The sequence below is a fragment of the Eretmochelys imbricata genome, chromosome 1 (genome assembly GCF_965152235.1).
Source record: "Eretmochelys imbricata isolate rEreImb1 chromosome 1, rEreImb1.hap1, whole genome shotgun sequence".
In the NCBI taxonomy this organism is placed as follows: domain Eukaryota; kingdom Metazoa; phylum Chordata; order Testudines; family Cheloniidae; genus Eretmochelys; species Eretmochelys imbricata.
Genome location: NC_135572.1, coordinates 221,172,188 through 221,178,187, shown reverse-complemented (window position 1 = coordinate 221,178,187; position 6,000 = coordinate 221,172,188). Strand labels below are relative to the sequence as shown.

At 49.6% G+C, this 6,000-nt stretch overlaps 1 pseudogene; it reads left to right on the top strand.

Annotated features, from left to right (window-relative positions):
* The first annotated feature begins 361 nt into the window (after window positions 1-361).
* Window positions 362-6,000, top strand: part of LOC144268851 (antigen WC1.1-like) — a 67,670-nt pseudogene continuing 62,031 nt past the window's right edge.

Sequence of the window (6,000 nt, the reverse complement as noted above, 5' to 3'; positions counted from 1 at the left end):
TACATTTGTTTTCTTAATTAATTTATCAGAGGAACAGCATTCAAGGCTCACTTTTATTTGCCTAAAAAGACAGAATCATTTTTCACACTGTTCTGCCCTACGCCAAGGAGGGTGGTTACATGATGATCCGAGACTGAAGCGAACATGACATCAGAAGCGGACTCGTCACTCATATATGGTCACAGCCAGAGTTTTAGAATTGTATTGGATGTTTTAGCTGCACAAAGATTTAGATAAACCCTCTGATAATGTCTAAAAAGGTGAATATTTTTTCTATTGGTTCCTTCTCGCAGCTGATGCCAGCCTCTGAATCTATATATTTCCCTTCCACTGCTTTGTTGTCACTTGTCAGACACAGAGGAGCCCTGGCAGGTGCTTAGGTGCAGCCAGTGCAGTGTCAGGAGGGGACAGCAGGTCCGTCTAGCAATGAAGGGACATCTCTCCACTCAGCTGCTTTGGTTTCTCCTCTTTCTTCAAGACACCATGGGTAAGTGCCTGCTTTATTTCACTGGATGAGTTGGGCAGACAAGAACTAGAAAGAGAGTTTTGAATCCACTAGAAATGGAGTTTTATTCCAGAAATCAATGAAACAAAGGGAAAGCAGGCAATTGGGTTTAAGTAAATGTGTATGTGTAATTATCTCCCTGTTGGTTATTCTGAGGGAGGAGGTTTATATATTTGCAATAATCATAGATTTGACCCAATCCCAGACTGTGTGTACTTTATAAAATACCCCAGTCTTGTAGCACTCTGAGCCCAGAGTTGGTTTTAGTGAACTAATGGCTTCAGTGCTTAGAAATTCCTGCTAAACAAATGAACCACAAGAAAAGGAAAGTGAGCTTCTGTATTGTGACCTCCAGCCTCATCTTCCGTCCAGCTCTGTGCCTGTGTATGGAACCTGTGAATAATTCCAGATATACACTCCATACCATTTAAAATAACACCACTGTCCTGTGTGCATCCAACATGCTGGGCAACTTCAGCAGGGTTTGAATGATGCACTTGTCAGGACACTGAACTGTTCAGTAGCAGCCTGTTCCTGTGAGTTGCTGCAGTCTGAGACGCTGCTGTTCTGTAGCTGCAGTGTGAACAGGTGAAGCTGAAGATGAAAGTCAGATTTTAGAAACCTCAAATATTTAGCTAGAGACAAACTGCGGTACCACAGCTGGTAGGTAGAGATCGCAGATAGCTCTGCAATGTCTCTGTGCCTCGGAGGGTAGGTGCTGAGGATTCCAGAGCAAGGACATTTTCTGAAGTGGGGGTTTGTACCTGAACTTCCCAAGAAAGTTACACAGAAGATGCTGAGTTTGATCTCATGATAAAACTGAACTTTACGAGAGTGAAAACGCAGAGAATTCCACTGGGATTCCTGGGTAACCAAATCTCCATGGCATGCGCCATGTGAAACCATGGGGCCCTATTCTCCCTGCAGGGTGGAGTGATTCCCATTACCTACAATGGGTGGAACTCATACCCTGCAGGGAGAGAAGGTGGCCCTGGACTCCGCTGGTCAACAGTCTGGTCAGAGTAATAATAGAGGCTAGTTTCAGCCTTCCTTTTTTTGTCTTTAAATTTGACTCCATGTGGAACAGGAATGTCCGTCTCACACCTGTGTCCAGTTAAAAGCTCATAACCCAACAGTCCATGAGAATGTTTATCAGCTGGATTTAAATGCAGCTTAGAAGAGGTGCTGAACTCCCTGCCACCCTCCATCAATAACGGGGCAGTTTACAAATCTACAAATGGACACCTACCAAACGGGCTGGATTCTGGTTCCACCCAAAAGTTTCACAGTGGTGAAACCGACAAACTAGCAGGTTAACATTTTCATCTTTGATTGTCAAAACTTTCGGAAAACAAAATAAATTGCAGCAGAACAGAAATGGTTTTGTGAAATTGTTGCCCATCTTTCTTCCTGCCATTGCTGAGCCCTCTGTGACAGGAGCAGTCCCAGGGAGGCCAGTGTAGTCAGTGGGACGACTCCTGGGAGTTCCACAATCTGGACTTAAATAAAAAAGAGTCTCAAGGAGGGAGGGGACTCAAATACAGCCAGGGACTACAGCACAAAGGGATTTAAAAACAACAGGGACATCTTAAAATCAACCCATCACTCTATAGGAGCTAATGTACATTATAAGCTCCCTTCCAACAAAACACTTAAATACGAGCTTAACATTAAGCACATGAGTTAGTCCCCTGTGACTAAAAGCCTTTGCTGGTTCAGGGCCACAAAGATCAAGAGGCAGGTGTAACATGACGGTGGCTTCTCAAACCAGAGCACAAATATGCTGCAGTGGATATGCCCTTCTGGGAACGGCACTAAGAGGAAATAATAATAATTAACCCCCAGTCACTGCTGTGGCGAGGACACCATGGAATACATGAGTCCACAGTCTCTGCCCCCTGTGTAAATTACAGATGGTTCTATGGTGAAAACCCTGCACTGGGAATCCGGCGATTAGGGTCTGTTCTTGTCTCTGCCACAGATTTAGTGTGTGACCCTGGGGCATCTCACTTCATTTCTCACTGCCTCAGGTTCCCTTTTTGTGAAAAAGGGAACAATACCTACCTGTGTGATTGAGGGTGGAGAGATAATGTGGGGATAAAATTCACCAGACAGAAAAAACCTTTAAATAAATTGAAATGAACAAAGTAAACTCTTTAGTCCCAAGCCCAACATGTGGGTTCCCACAGAGATGGGAAGGGTCGGAAGAGACATCAAGTTTCTTAATTGGACTCAGTGTCACAGAATGAATCCCCTCAACAAGAGGGGACATGGAGGTGGGTCCAGAGCTCCTGGACTTCCCATAATAGTCACTGTGCTCTGGGGAAGGGGTTTGTTTTCACCATGAGATTATATGGAACAGTGCCCCCCCACCACACACACACGGCTCCCCATCACTATACAGCTATAATTGCAGCTAGGGGAAGCTCTCTGCTCTGAGGCTTCTGATGTCCCCTCACCCCCAGGATGGAGTTACAGCCCCTGTTACTGGAGAAGAAATGTGCTTTATAAAAACGGAGGATAAAATATGCATAACACAAATCTGCAGTTACACTTTGTAACCAGCAGGTAAATGCAGATGTGGAAAAACATTTTCTCTAATTCCTTATGAGAAAGATTTGAAGCGGGTGTAGGAGGACAGTTCTGGGAGGAGCAGTGACTCGGACCGTGGAGGAAGGCAAGTAGCAGTGAGTGGCAGGGGGCTGCATGTGGAAGCATGGCACTGAATGGGCCGAGCAGCAGCAAGTCTGAGGGGAGGGGGAGCAGGATAGTGGGATATGTCTGGCTCTCCATGTTATGTTCACAGCAGAAACACAGAGAAGTTAGATAAACATATGAAATACTATTTCTGGAAGATTGCAACATAATGTGACTCTATTACTTAGAATGCAGAACCCTCACACACAAGAACCCCAAAACAGAGAGAGACAAAGTAGACTGCTTCACAAGTCAGAGAGGCACAACTTACCCCACCTAGGTTTAGGTGGGCTCTCTGCAGTCTGTCTGCTGAAGGCCCAGATTGCCAATTCCTTACAAAGCTCTCGGTCCTGAGCCTGCAAACAGGACCAGGAAGCCTCTTACTCTTAAAGTGGCGGCAGGTTGTCATTTTAACAGTTTTCAATACACCACACTCCTTTCCAGGCAGGAGAGGTTGTTGGAGATGGTTGGAGGAACTGGTGCCAGGGAGAGGTGGGGTGGGGAAACATGTTTTGGTGGGGAAACAAGTGAGTGATGGGGGAGGAGGGTCGAAGGAAGGAGATGGGGTGGTGAGGGAGGGTGGTGAATCACACAGCAGTGAAGGTGCTCACGATCCACCAGCCCAGAGAGCTCGGAGGGGAGGAGATACCTAATGCTGCCTCCCCAGTGACAAGCCTGACTGGGGGATCAGGGAGTAAAACCCAGGGCCCTTGTGTGATACTGTCCAAGCCAGAGGGGATGGGCTCTGCGCTGTCTGCAACCCTGCTCTGTGTCTCTTTGAAGGTGCTGATGAGCTGAGACTGGTGAATGGAAGCAGCCCCTGTGCCGGGAGAGTAGAGGTTAAACACCACGGTCTGTGGGGGACAGTGTGTGATAATGCCTGGGACATGGAAGATGCTGAGGTGGTGTGTAAGCAGCTGGGATGTGGATCTGCTGTCAGTGCCCCTGGCTGGGCTCATTTTGGAGAAGGATCTGGACCAACTTGGCTGATTGTACCTGATTGTGATGGTGACGAGTCAGCTCTCTGGGACTGCAGACATATAGGATGGGGTGCAGTCAATTACTCTCATATTGCTGATACCGGAGTGATCTGCTCAGGTAAGAACTCCACCAACATGCCCCTGTAGGAAACTGCCCATGAGGGAGAAGGGACAGAATCCATGTGTGACATTCCTGGTGACTCAGAGCTGGAGGGTGCCCTGCACTGAGGTCTGTGTGGAGCTGCCCAGTCTCTCCCTGAGCTGTCCTGGGTAGACTGGGGATGAGCAGGCTGTTTCATCCTCTGGCAGGTCAGACAGCTATCATGGAGTAAGGGTGGGGCAGGGGGCAGCTCCATTAGCAGGTCTGTGCTGGTAGGTGCCTATGTATAGAAGCCCAGTGTCTCCCAAGGGCAGCAGCAGCAGATGTGACCCTGCCTGTGGCTGCTGGAGCTGGGACGGGAGCCGGGGGGTACGACTGCTGTGGAGATTTCCCTAGAGTTCCCTGAGGCAGCAGGAGAGGAGCCCTGAGCTTGACAGTGGAAAGGGGGAGGGGCCAAAACAGCTGGGGGTAGGTGCAGGGGGCAAAAACTGGCTATGCTTCTCCACATGGCTGCCCTCCTTCCCCGAATCCCCCTGCAGGGTCAGGCAGAAAACTCCCACATGGTGCGTAGCTCTTTGTTCTGCAGCCCACCTGGCTCCTGCCAATGTAACTTGCCCACTACACCGACATAATAACTCCACCTCCATGAGAAGTGTAGCACTTAGGTCGATGTAGTTCGGTCAACACAGTGTCAGTGTAGATGCTGCATTGCTTACATTGACCGTTGCTGCCTTTCTGAAGTCGTCCCAAAATGCTCCACACTGACAGTTAAATCGATGCAAGCATGGGCAGTGGGTATGGTAGGCCAGGGGAGGCTGTCTCCCAAAACAGCCAGCATGGCCCCACCCATGCTCCACTGCAAACCCCCTCCGGCTTCCTGCTGCTTCCCCCTGGTCTCAGTCCAGGCAGGCTGCTCCTCTTCCCCAAGCGGGCTGGGGCTAGCATGTGCCAGCCTGGGGCCCCGGGACTTGGGGCAGTTGGGGCTCCCAGTGCTCTGGTGCTGGGGACGCTCGGGTGGGCTGGTCAGGGTGGCCCGGCACTGCAGCGGGGGGGGGGGGAAGTGGCCATGGTCGGGGGTTCAAGGTTCTGGCAGGGGATGGGGGGCGGAAAGGGTGGAGGGGGGGTGGGGCCTCAGGCAGAAGGGGCAGGGATAGGGGCGCCCCTGGTTAGGATGCGCACCACCAACACAAGGAGTGTAGTGTGGACACGCAAAAGTGATTTAATTACTGTGGCAGCTATACATTCACATAACTTAGGTCAACTACATTTTGTACTGTAGACTTGCCCTCAGTGTAGGACATTGGTCGCTGCAGCTGGCTGAACAGCGACAACACCTCTTTGTTCTGATTAGCTCAGTTTGCATCTCTCTGCTAGTCCCTGATCACTGCTAATGGTGAGGTCACGTATGATCACTGGGGTCAGTGCTTTGTATGTCTCCCCCTCACACCCTGCCACTCACTTACCATCCTGTTGTAGCAACCAGGCAAGGTACTAAAAACTTCAACAGGACTTTATTTTTAAAGTGGAAACCTCTTTACCAAGCTGCTGCTGCACCCTCGGTAGCTCTCACTCCGCCTCCTCAACTCCCCCTCTCCTTCCTGTTTCCTGTCCTTTCAGACTCCCAACAGCCAGTGCTCCCAGTTCTAATAATTACAAGCAGCATCTAAACACCACACATCCTCGGTGACAGGATCCCCAGAAACTGTGGGGGAGGTCAC